Raw genomic sequence first — 13,747 nt, 5'->3', positions numbered from 1 at the left:
AGCAGGCTGCTGAGCTAAATGAATTTGAATCAGACTCCCCCAAACGGTGGTTCTTCTAATCTTGATTTTGACACACACACACCCCTCCGTCATCTTGAATGTCTTTAGTATTTATATACAGGGTTTGGTTTATAGGGAATTTTAAGGGATTCAGTTTTTAATTATTTATGGGTTATTTTAATTGTTATAGGCTTTTGGTTTTTTAATTGTGAGCTGCCCTGAATCACCCTATTGGGGGAGATGGGCGGCATACAAATTTAATAATAAATAAATAAAATAAATAAATAAAATCTTAAGGAGTGGGAAAAATCATGCCACATATACTATGTACACTGAGCACACTTGGAATCCTTTTTTAAAAGTCTAAAATCTCCAATCAGATGTTTGGCAGGGAAGACAATTTAGAGATCACATGAACACACTTCATGTGTAACTGTGTGTATGTAAATGTTTTTAAATTACTTGAAACATCTAAATGTAATTATTAATACCATGCATTTGGGGTTATACTGATTAACTGAATTTTGTTTTTAGCTGTCTCTGGCAAATAGTCAAATGTGTTAGGAGTAGCAAAGGAATTTGAATTTTATTTTCTACCTAAATATTTTTAATCACAGGAATTGTTCTGAAGAATCAGTTTCAATCTTTTTATGCCTTTTTCTGAACAGGGAATTGGCAGAATTTCAATAGTTTTTCAAGGGAATAAATTTGTTGCAGCTTCAGCTCCTACTTTAAGGAGCAGTGTTTCTCAACCTTGGGAACGTTAAGATGTGTGGACTTGAACTCCCAGAATTCCCCATGGCTGGCTGGGGAATTCTGGGAGTTGAAGTCCACACATCTTAAAGTTCCCAAGGTTGAGAAACACTGCTAAAGAGGATTGCTGTGAGCGCTAGAATTGAACATCGGATGCTGTGGAATCCCAAGTCAAGTCAAACTCCTCTAGCAGGTAAAGAAAACTCTGCCTGAAGGCCTCTGAACTGAATCAGGATTAATAATCAGGAGACTGCGTGTGTGATTTAATAACGTTTAACACCTTGGGCAAGGTTTTTCAGCTATCAGAACCAGCTATCGGTCTAAGATGAAACCTCTGCTTTGCATACAGATTTATTCCCAAACATCTACAGTACCACTGGAAAAACACCCACAGCTGCCAGTCAGTGGAGACAATGGTCTGCCTCTGTGGCTTTGTCAAATGTGGTTCATTCGGTTTGGCTGTGTGTGTTCTACAAACCCAGCTATGTAAACCACAAACTGAATTGCATTGTAGAATCAGTCAATAAACAAAAAACAAAAAGCACTGATATGCACTCCTTGCCAGATTGCTATATAAGAAAAATAATGTCTTAGGAGAGTGTTTTATGTCTTCACGGTAGAACTTCCAGCTTCACAAGACAGCCTCAGTAAATTGAGAAAGAGAGCTCAGATCTCAAGAAGTACCCATTAGGGCCTCCACTCGATCTGTCTGTTGAGAAACTGATTATGTTCATTCACCAGTGCAGGCTTGATTGGAAACAATTCTCAGGAGTTGTGGGAGGGGGGCTGAGAAATGATCATCACTCAACCGACCTGGCACACTATCACCTGTGTGCTTTACAGGGAAAATTATTTAACAAGCAGAAGAGGAAAAAAGTAATTACTGAAATTCTTACAATATCCCTAAACTTTATCATATCTGACTAATGAAGGTACTTCTCCTTGTCTAGTTTAGATCATGCATACAAAAACAATCCCCACCATGGAATGAGGAATGGGATGAAAATCCTGGTCAGCTGTGCTGCCAAAGCTTTGGCAGAGAGAGTAGGCTTTCGTTTGACACAGTACCTCTATTTGCTAGCTAAGTAATTTTATGGCTAGCCCTGTTTAAAAATTCAAGTTGGGCTGGGAGTCGGGCAGCATTTAATACATTATGGTTATTATTATTATTATTGTTGCTGTTGTTGTTAGCAGTCTTTGTCCCTTGGGTATATGGAGTTCTGATAGAGCTCTCAGGTTTTATTTAAAAAGCATGCATTGCACATACGACAACGAAAGAAAAAACATAGTGTGATATGCCATTGTCATTATAAGAGTAACCAGTTACAATTCTATATATACTTATCTAATGCAAATATTATTCAAGTACATATATATTTCTAATACATTTGTGTGACTATCAGGCTTTTTTTTTAACCTACTGTATTTTGTATAGATGAGTCCCATATTTCATTATACTTGTCCATACAAAGGTTACGTCTATAGGCAGTCCACTCATAAGTGGCAAGTGCAATCAGGTTTCAATCCATTGAGTAAATGGGGCCATACACTTATCTTTCCAATGCTGTAATAGCAGTTTTTTAGCCATAGTAAGGGCATGGAGAATCCATTTATGTTGTCCAGTTGTCAAGTTCCATGTACTAGGTATGTAATTCAAGAGAATATTATCCTCTGAAAATTTTAGCTTTTGTCGCAGTTACATTTATACGGACCAGTACTTTCTCCTAAAACTTAGTAAGTATAGGACTTTGTAAAAACATGTGTTTTAGAGAAGGATTATTCTTATTACATCTCTAACAAAATGCTGTCTTCAACAATCCTTTTCTATATAAATGTAATGGAGTCCAATAAATTCTAAATATTATTTTTTGTTGTATAAGTCATAGTTTAAGATCCTGACACTCTTGCTATAGAAGTTAAGACACTCTCCCATTGTCTAGACAATATAGGAACCTCTAATTCTTTATTCCACTCATATCTCAGCATCTGCATATCATATTGATTTATTGATAACAAATACCTATAAAAACTAACAGTAGGTTATTTTAAAGGATTTAACACGTTCTAGTATCTCAGGTGTCTCAGAAGCTGAAAATGCTATTGGTCCAAACAGTGCTGTTAACAAATGTTGTAGCTGTAAGTATTGCCATTGGGATACATCTGATAGATGAAATTTATCTCTTAACACAGCATATGTTAAAAATTCATCTTCATCATCTATCAGTTGGTCCAAAGTCAATATCCCCACTTCCCTCCAATATTTCCATATCACCATCTTTTTCCCAGTTTTTAATGTTGGGTTTCCCCATCAAGTCAATTTAGCATGGGAAAAAGGATTGAATCTTTTTTTTTATTAGACATTACATTCCATAGCTTTCTAACTGACATAATTGTTTCCAGAGATACTAGAATTCTATTGTATTTAGATCCTAATACTGTCCCCGAATCAAAGGTGCTATATATGTGTATTCCAAAATTGCCCAGACTGGAAAATTAACACCAATTGTTGGTTTCCAATGCTTGACAAAAGCATGCATAAGAAAGAAAGAAAGAAAGAAAGAAAGAAAGAAAGAAAGAAAGAAAGAAAGAAAGAAAGAAAGAAAGAAAGAAAGAAAGAAGCATGCATTGCACATTATGACTAAATGGTCATTTTCTCTCCTTATTCTTCTTCTTAGCTGCTTTCTTCCCAGTAATCAAAAGAAAGAGACACAGAATTTAGTAAGGAATTGCCTTGCTTTTTCCAGCACCTGGAATTTTAGTAAGGATGTGCAAAATCTACTAATTTAGGAGCAGATCATTCCAGAAAACTCCAGAATGTTCTGTTCCCCATTGGCTTGGGACCATGCTGAACCTCCTCTAGACCATGCAATTCCAGGAGATAGTTTGGTGATTCTGGAATGGCATGGTTGACAGAAGCTTTAGCACACACTGAAAGAGGAATGGAATGTTCCAGAGTTCTCCAAAATGTTCCATTCTCAATTCAATGAGTTTTGAATATACAGTACCTACATCCTTCTAGGTGGGAGCCAAATCTACCCTCCCGCCCCCTTTTTTTTTACACTGGTAATTCCAGGATCACAGTGTAGGCAGGCAGAAGAGATTTACCCCCATTTAATTCTCCTTGACTCTTTCACATACCTAGGTCAAATTTTTCCCACTGAATTTCTGGCTGAGAGTAAATATAACCTCTTGCACTAGCAGACATTTTTCTAAGTAAAAATAAATATTGTTATTTTTTGTTAATGCCCTTATACCTGGATTTTTGTAACATGATTGTAACATATTGCTTTGGACCACTTTCTCTCACCTGGGGCCACCAGTTCTCAGGATTCCTAGCCAGAAAGGCTAAAGGAACTCTGGGAGTGCCACCATCCAGAGAGCACCAGGTTTATAGGTGATAACAAGTGCCTTGGACTGCACTGGGAAGCAAATTGGCAACCCATGAAACTTCTCCAATAATACTGTCACATGACTAGAATGGGTTTTACCCCTTTTCAGGCAGGCTGCTCCATTTTGCCCTAACTGAAGCTTCCAAGTGATCTTCAAGGCAGCCCCCTCTAAAGTGAATTACAATGTTGCAATAAAATAACTAGGCTTTGCACCCATCGTCTTGAAGGAAAGTCCTGTCACAGGCAGGATAGGGATTGGCAACAGGAACAACAAATTTCATGCCAGTTGTTTTCTGCCACTAAAGGATGGGTAGTGAGCATTTAATCCTAACAGTGAAGGCTTTAACTCAGGGAGGGAGCCAACCTCACTTCCGGGGGAAGAGTGTTCCAAAGGGCAGGGGCTGCTGCAGAGAAGTCTCACCTCCTGGACCCCGTCAGATGAAATTCTCCTGCAGACAGGGTCCGTAGCATGCCCTCTCTGCATGACCGGGTTGGATGGGTTGATGCGACGGGGATGAGGCGGTCCTTCAGGTACCCTGGACCCATGCCATGTAGGGCTTTAAAGGTGATAACCAACACCTTGAATTGGACCCGGAAGCAAACTGGTACCCGATGCAGTTCACGGAGCAAAGGTGTTATATATGCTGATCTTGAAGCACCTAAAATTGCCTGTGTGGCCACATTCTGGACCAGCTGAAGCTTCCGGATACTCTTCAAGGGTAGCCCCATGTACAGCACATTATAATAGTCTATATGGGAGATGACCAGGGCATGAGCGACTGTTCGAAGGGCCTCTCGGTCCAGGAAAGGGCGTAACTGGTTACATATACAACTGTCTTGTCACCTGAAGAGAGATGATTTTCAAAGATATGACCAGTCTCCAGGAAGCAGGAGGAAAAAACACAACTACAGAAGATCAAGTAATGTTTAGCAACAAAGAGGCAGCTTTTAGCCCTGCCCTTCTTTATGATGTAAGGAAAATGCAAAGGAGATGAAGAGCCTGTACAGAACGCTCACTACTATCACAAGGGTTTTTTAAGTAATTTTTCTTTAGATTGGTATCTTTTCTTGGGTTGAAGCCCTTTATCCTTAAATGCTGCAGGTCAGAAAACAAAAAGTTTTCCACTGACACAGGTCCATATTGTGGGAAAATGTGACCAATTGGATTGCTGCCTTTTATGCAGCTTTCCCAGACACATGGCTTCTGTTTTAAAAGAATTCGTGGAGGCCTTTGTAAGAGTTATCATCTATAATCAAACATTAAGTATCTCTGTTAGTGAAATGTATGGTCTGAACCTGTCTGGAGGTTTATTCTGGGTCTTATAAGGTGTTCCTTTATCAATCCACTCTCTCATATGTTTCCTCGCTTGTCCTGTTCTTTGCTGCAGATGGAGAGAGGTCCAGAACTGAATCTGGCAGTGACAGGTTCTTTCACCAGACTTTACTTCCCAGTCCTCTCTGGCCTTTCCTTCTTTCCAGCTGGCTTTGCATTGCTAAAACCCCCAGTGGGAAAAGATTCTGCCCTTCCAAGGCTGCTCATTTCCAACCCTCCTGAATTGGGCCCGTCGCTCATGACGGATTATGCCATCTTCAAGGCCAGCCCCAGGCCCCTCTGCCTACAGAGGCTGCCAGACCCTGCTTCCATAAGGGATCGGGGGTGCTGGAGCCCGAGGGCAAGGAGCCCGTCCTGTGCCACAGCAGCCGCTCCAACAGCAGGGTTTGCCCTCCCTCCTCCCTCTACCCCCTCCCCATGTTTCTCTCCCCAGCCTAGGACCTCATATCTCAGGAGCTCAATAAACAGAGGTTTCCATAGCAACCAGTTCCGGCTGTGCGGACTTCTCCCACTAATGAGATGAAACAAGAGACGGCAGGAAGGAAGTGCTTGGCTTGGGAACCTGTTGCAGGGCGGTGGGGGCGCCTAGACAGGCAGCCGGGTCTGCAGCCAAGCCTTTAAAAAAAGATGAGCCAAGGATGGTTGACAAGGGTCACCAAAAAACTAGAATTATTATTACTGTTTTACAGCAGAGTCCGTCAGGCAGGGGGCAATTCCCTTCTACCTGCCTACAATCAACCGGGTGGCTTCTTCTATTGCACAGAAGCCCTGCAGCAATGGGCCAGCAATGAAAATGCACAAGTCGCTGCTTCTCCCAGAGCAGGCTAAGATCTGAGACAGGTGCTTCGGTCTGGTTTAGGGAACTCTGGCCCTGTTCCATTTATGTTTTTTCAAGACTAATCTAGTTTGGTGTTTTTTTTTTAAAGTATGGAATGCAAGTACCCAAGCAATATGTTCTTAATAGATTTTTCCCCCACAACAATAATAATATATTAAATTTGTATGCTGCTCGACTCTTAATGACTCTGAGTGGCTCACAACTATCAAACAAAAAAATTACAATAAAATCAATAAAAATAAAAAATAAAGATAAAGATAAAAAATGGCAAGCATAATGAAGTGAGGGGTGGCACTCTCCCCTGCTGAAGGCCTGGGTGAAGAGCTTTGAACTGCATTGCGCCACCTCACTTTTCCTTAGGAGGCAACATGTATTATTTTAAGCTGGGATAAGGCAGTCCTGTTTCACTTGGAAGGATGGCACCACTCGGCTCTCCTCTTTCCCCTTGCTATTGTCCCTTCCTGTGTCTTGCCCTCTGCATTCAGTCAGCAGCACCTAAAAAAGACAAGGGAGAGACCAGGAGTGCTGAACATCACCAGATCTTTTTTCACATGGAAAGGGGTAAGTGAACAGGACACAAGAAGGAGGAGGAGGTTTGCAGAAGAGCAATGGACCCCAACTTGGGCTCAAAGGGTACCCAGTAACCAACCTATTTTCCTCTAAGGGGGGCGGGTTATTTGAGGGACTGCCTCTCCCCGATTACATCTGCCAGTCCCATCAAGTCTGGCAGATAGGCATGCTGCAGGTCCTGTCTGTCAGGGAACTGCATTTCCCTGTCTTGGGGAATCTTCTCCCCCACCCCAGCATGGAACTGAGGTTAGCCCCATCCTTCTTAACATTCTGCAAGTCCTGGCTATGTGATCAGGCCTGGGAGTCCCAGGGGACTGGGGAGATTTTGTGATGGCTCCCTTACTATGGTTAACGTCATCCTCTTCTGTTTTGTGTGTTATTTATAGTTTTTATAATTTTAATGATTGTTTTATATGTACAGCATTTACTGGTTCTTTTTAACTGAGCGTTGTGTGCCACCCAGAGTCACTCTTTTGTGAGATGAGTGGCTATACAAATATGATCAGTCAATCAATCAATCAAGGTGCAATGAAATGCCAACAGAAGCAACCTTAATCATTTGATTATTTGTTCTTTTAGACATGGGACAGAAACTATCACTGACTTTAATATTGAAAAATCTCAGGGTACACACAATAATTTCATGAGCAGGCACATTCCACTTTACAAAATGTGTACAAGCTACAGGTCAAAGCTGTCTAGCAAAAGTGATCAGTAAAACTGTACATGAAAATCCAGAGTGGAATGAAAGTGTGGGTCTAAACTGGTGTTTTGGAAACCAGATTGAATTTAGATATTGTTTGCAATATAATCGCAGCACTGACTGACAAAAGCTAGGAATGCTCCCAAGAATCACTTGACCACTGGACTGAAAACATTGATCAATGCAATTAATCAATTGGTTTGTCACAGCTCAAGAGGTGTTGCCTAGCAGATGGATTTGATTCATATGTACCCTGTACAGAAGGCTTTGAATGCTCCTGAAACAATTGCAAGCTCTATACAGATGCCTTCTAATTACAGCAATATATTTAAGTTCATCTTCTGGAAAGATCAGGAATGCTGTTGCCCTCTCCCTTTAGGACAGCTACAGAACATTGCCTGGTACCAGAGGAGATGTTTACAAGCATTAGGAACGAGAAGAAGAAAAAAATTAAGATGCTAATTTAAATATCAGATAATTATCTATTTAAGTTCTTTGAACAGAAGAAACATTGCCCTGTTTCTAAGAGTGGCAACATTTCCTGCTTGCATTGCCTCATCATGATTCCTAGAACAGAGAATGGCTTCTTTAACTGTGCTTGGAATAGGAGAGTGCAGAGTCCAAGCACAACCATTCACATGTTCTGCAATACCAGTTGCAAGCAGATGATGGCTCCCAAGCTGTGTTACTATTAAAATAACCATAATTGCATTTTTAACCCCCTGGGCATAGGTTTTTGCAGCTGTAGGGTCAAAACAGGCCAAGAAAGAAATAAGCTCCATCAGCATATTTTTCAAATGCTGAACAGCTTCTAGTTGGCATTGATATCACATAAAGTCAACATAACAATTTCCATTCTTAGTACTGAGATATTATTGGTCTAAATCCAACCTTCTCCAAGTTAGTGTTCTCTAGATGAACTACTCCCATAATCCCTAGTCAACAGTTGGCTGGGCATACACAGGGAGGGGGGTGGGGAACTATACTGAAGAATGCCAATATACTGCATACTGTATATTCCTAATTGATAACTGAAGAGCATTCAGAGTTAAAGCAATGACACATCTCTATGCCTCCCTTTGTCTTTGACCTTTTACCAAAGCAGTACGTATGCAGGTATACCCAGTTTCTACCACTGGCTAAACAATAGTATTTATTAAGAGCAATCAATCTGCCTAGCCATTAAAAGTTTTCTCAACTACATCACATCTCAAATAAGTCGCACATATGCATAAAGTCTCTTCCTACCCTAAAGAAAAGCAACAAAAAGATATGATTTTGACTACATTTGCATAATTCACTTTACTTTTAATCCAGTACAACAATAAAAGCACTGCTAGTCAAGGTTAACCTAATGGTCATGCTAATTCTATGTCTCCTCTTTGACAGTGTCCCATTTTGGAGTTACAAAGGAAGTAGCCAGGTTCCAGGAGTCAGATATTGAAGACTGTAGCAGGCAACAGAGTTCTCCAGGTATTTTGGACCAATTGTCACAAATGGTTGACTGACTGACTGACTGACTGACTGACTGACTGACTGACTGACTGACTGACTGACTGACTGATTATTATGTGCCATCAAGTCGGTGTCAACTCTTAGTGACCACATAGATAGATTTTCTCCATGACAATCTGTCCCTAACCTGGTATTTCAAACTGAATCCATTCACCTTATTGCTGGTCATCCTCTTTTCTTTCCTTCTACCTTTCCCAGTATTATACCCTTCTCTAGAGAGGTAGATCTTTGCATAATGTGTCTGAAGTAGGATAATTTGAGCCTGGTAACTTGTCCCTTGAGTGAGTACTCTGGGTTGATTGTTTGATTATCCATTTCTTTTTGTTTGTTTGTTTGTTTGTTTGTTTGTTTGTTTCTTGGCTGTCCGCAGCATTCTCAGAAGGCTTCTCCAACAACGAAGCTCAAAAGTGTCAATACTCTTCCTATCCTGCTTCTTCACAGTCTAACTTTCACTTCCATAGAGTATTACAGGGACCACTGCTTGCACCATTCTGATCTTTGTAGGTATAGATACATCACAGCATCTGAATATCTTTTCCAAGGTCTTCATGGCTGCTCTACCAAGTGTTAGTGTGCAGCATATTTCTTGACTGCTTCTTCCTTTATTGTTGATGGTTGATCCTAAAAGACAGAAGCTATCCACTACTTCAATATCTTCATTGTTAATTCTAAGTCTCGGTGTTTCACCTATTGTCATTAGTTTGGTTTCTTTATATTTAATTTTAGCCCCATTTTTTCACTGTGCTCCTTGACTTTTATTACTGGAACTTGCATTTTTGGCTATCAGAGTAGTGTCATCAGTATAGTGCAGGTTATTGATGTTTCTTCCTCTGCTTTTAAAACCACATGCTTCTAATCTAGCATCCCTTAATATATATTCAGCGTATAAATTGAATAAATCAAGGCAGAGTATATAGTCTTGTCTCACTCCTTTGCCAGTCTGGAGCCAGTCTGTTTCACCATGTTCTGTTTATAGTGTGGTTTCCTGACCTGTATACAGATTTCTCAAGAGGACAATGAGAAGCACATTCCACAGCTTGATGTGATTAATACAATCAAAGGCCTTTCTATAATCAATAAAGCATATATTGACTTCTTTTTTGGTATTCTTTGGCTTTCTCAATTATCCAGTGCGCATCAGAAATAATGTCTCATGTTTCTCAGCCTTTTCTAAAGCCAGCTTTAACATGTGGCATCTTTTTTTCTGTATAGGGAATCTAGTCTGCTTTGGATGATTCTAAGTATTGTTTTGCTAGCATGTGAAATTAAGGATATTTACAATACTTTGCACATTCAGTTAAGTCTTCCTTTTTTGGTATTGGAATGTAGATTGACCTCTTCCAATCTGCTGGCCACTGTGTTGTTCTCCAGATTTGCTGGAATAGCTTGGTTAGAACTTTTACTAATTCTTCTTCTGTTGCCTGCCATATTTCTGTGGATATTCCATCAGTTCCTGTAGCCTTCAGACTTGGTAAGGATTGGAGTGCTGATCTAATTTTATCTTCTAGTACTAGAGGTTCTTGTAAGTAGGGAATACTTTCTAAGCTATCTTGTATGTTGACATCTCAACTGTATATTATTTCAGTTTACTCCTTCTAACTTTGTTTGATCTCCTTTGAATTCATTACTATCGGTCCATTGGTGTTCTTTAGCATACCAGTTCAAGGTTGGAACCTCCTTCTGAGTTCAGAGATCTTTTGAAAGAGTTTCCTTGTTTTTCCATGTCTGTTTCTATCTTCAGATTTTTCAGATGCTGTTGTAATATTGTTTATTGTCTCTTCTAACAGCTCTCTGAAATTCTTTGTTAAATTCCTTCCTGAGGTTTTTGTCTTTCTTGGTTCGGTTTGGTTTGGTTTGGTTTGGTTTGGGCTTCTCTTCTCTTCTCTTCTCTTCTCTTCTCTTCTCTTCTCTTCTCTTCTCTTCTCTTCTCTTCTCTTCCTGGCAATTTCCATGATTTGTTCTGACATCCAGTTTTCTTTCTTCTGCTTCTTCATCTCTGGCAGTCTCTTTTCATATTGATCCTTAACAACCTCTTCAAATTCATTCCACTGTTACTCTGGTTCTCTATCAAGGAGGTTCAGGACTTCAAAGCAATTCCTGGTGTTCTCCTTGAAAACAATGGGTATATGCTCAGGACCATATCATGGAACCTGGTTGGCTTTCTTCTTCTTTAGCTTAACTTGGATTTGTACATGAGCAGTTCATGATGAATTGATGCATTTGCCATTGTCACTATAGTGATCATATGCCTCCAGCATTTTCCCATATTGCTGCTACCACCCAATATAAGTGCCTGCTTGTTTTATCTGGGCAGTTGGGATGACCTTCACACCTTGGATGGCCCTGCTGGGAATATATACTCTTGGCATACGCTCCTGATATTCTTCCCTCATTCTTCCCAGGAATATTCCCCCACCATGATGAGGCAGCACAGCAGGACTTAGGAAGATGCGGGGGATAACTTGACACTATGTTAATGGTTAGAGACCACTGCTGGTCTAAAATCACTCTACAACCAATCACTGTATTGACTAGCTATCAAATATAATTTTTGATTTCTTGTTGACTGCAACATTACAGGACGACTTATGTATGCATGAATATTCTATCCAGACCTAACCATTCAAACTGACCTTTGATTTCATTCTGAAGCTAAGAAATCTGGGCCTGTCAGAACTTCAACATCCGTATAACCTGCCTTGACTTCCATAGAAAAAATGGAAGTATATTTTTTTAAATGCCAAAACTGAAGTATGTACTTTTTTCATTGTAAGAGACAGTATATATTTTATACAGAATAAAAAATGAAATAAAATGAATTTTGAATGAGAATTCCAAGAGAAGAGATTTTAAATAAACAAAATTATATGCAATTCGGTAGTACGGTTAGCAGAATGGTGAAATAGTTCACCTGTGGGCCAGTAGTTATCTCTTGGCCTAATCTACATCACAGGGCTGTTAAAAGTATGACATAAAAAAACACAATGTAAATAATTCCTCAGAGGAAAAGTTGCATATAAAATCAATTATTGAAAAAGTAAAATTATAAAAACACAATGTAGTCTCATAAAGTTTTGCCAATGGAGAAATATTGGTGTAAGTTGGGTTTTTTTCCTTCAGGTAGCAGAGAAGAGGTTACGGTATTTTTTTATTATTATTATTTAGTTGGCTTCCTTTACTCTCTCCTTAGATATTAGCAAGAAATGTAGAAACATACAGAGTTCTCATGCAAGCTTCCTATGCTATGGAGGATTCTAAAATTGCAAGTGTTTCAAAGTAAGTGGTCTTACCATAAGATTGAAGACAAAGCCATAAAATTTTTATTTGTTGTTAAGGACTCTCTGTAGTTTCTCCTACAACAGCCTGTCATTTACCCCTCTGGAAAAAGTACTGTTGTGCTATAAGTCACCAGGATCGTTTATACAGGATTACATCAATCAGTCAGTGGATCATATGAACCCTCTTCTAATTTTTTTGAGAAGAAAAAACACTCTTGTTTTCTTTGGGGACAGACCAGATGACAGTGGGAAGACCTTCCTTCCTTGTCAATCAACTTAAGAAAGAAAGAAAAAAGTATTCAGGCATCCAGACTTTCTAGGGATCTTGTCATAACTGGTCAGGGAATTCATTTCTTCTCCTATAGAGAGAGGAGTAGTGCTGTTTGGCTACAAAGCTCAGCAAGAGCCCCTGCCCTGGAAAGTCAAAGAAGCTCTTTTTCTCTCAGTCCTGGGTGCCATACCTGAGCATACAGTATAGAACAATCACCCCCAACCTGCTGCTCTCCAAAAACTTTGGACTACAACTCCCACCAATCACCCTTCAGCATTCTTGGGTGGGATGATGGAAGCTATCATGCAACCTAGCCCAGGATGCTAGGTTGGATGCAGGATTGGAAGAGGCTGACACAGGAACAAGCTCAGAAAACCTCCTTCTCCAGTTCCCTTCCAAGCTTTCTCTTAATGACATTTTTTTTTTAAAAAAAATTGCTTTCCGAGTGATTGAAAAAAGAAAAGCCAGAGCTCTGAGTTACAAAAGCCAAAGAGCCCTACAGAGGGTTTAGCGGGTGCTTCTGTCCACAAAAGTAGTTGGAAAGACCATTATTGTTTTCCTCTTCCCAGAATGATTGGTTCCCCATCTGCCTCTCCTGCCTCCCAGGCGGAAAGGAATCACACAGCACAGCAGGGAGAGGCCTGTGTTATATTGCCTCCTAATTTGCTACGCATTTCCACACCATTTGCTTCCCTTTCTTTCTCCTAGGCTGGAAAGGCACTTGCTGCCCAGGGGGTCTTCGCTGACCAAGTGAGTTGGATGCTAAGTCCAGGAAAGCTGCCTGTCAGGGGACCAGCTTGGGGGTTGCTCCAGGTGTTCCTATGGTTACCCAAAAGCCACAGGGACAATAAGAGTCTCCAGCCAGCTGACTGGTAGAGATTTGAAAGCTATACATCTATAGTTTCCTTATTGTGGTGCACACTCAGATTCTGACTGGCCAGAAGTCCCTTAAGAACTTTGGCCAGTCTATGCTATCTAAACTTCTACAGCACCCCGGCTACATTGTACAGTACTGTACAGCGGGAAATGTGAAATATGCACTCTAGGACAGTGTTGATCAGCCTTAGCAACTTTAACATGGACTGATATCTATCTAA

This window comes from Python bivittatus, unplaced genomic scaffold (genome assembly GCF_059951505.1).
Source record: "Python bivittatus isolate LINGU-HERP-01145 unplaced genomic scaffold, Pbiv_v1 ctg000220_np1212, whole genome shotgun sequence".
Lineage (NCBI taxonomy): Eukaryota > Metazoa > Chordata > Lepidosauria > Squamata > Pythonidae > Python > Python bivittatus.
Note: the sequence above shows the minus strand (reverse complement) of the source record.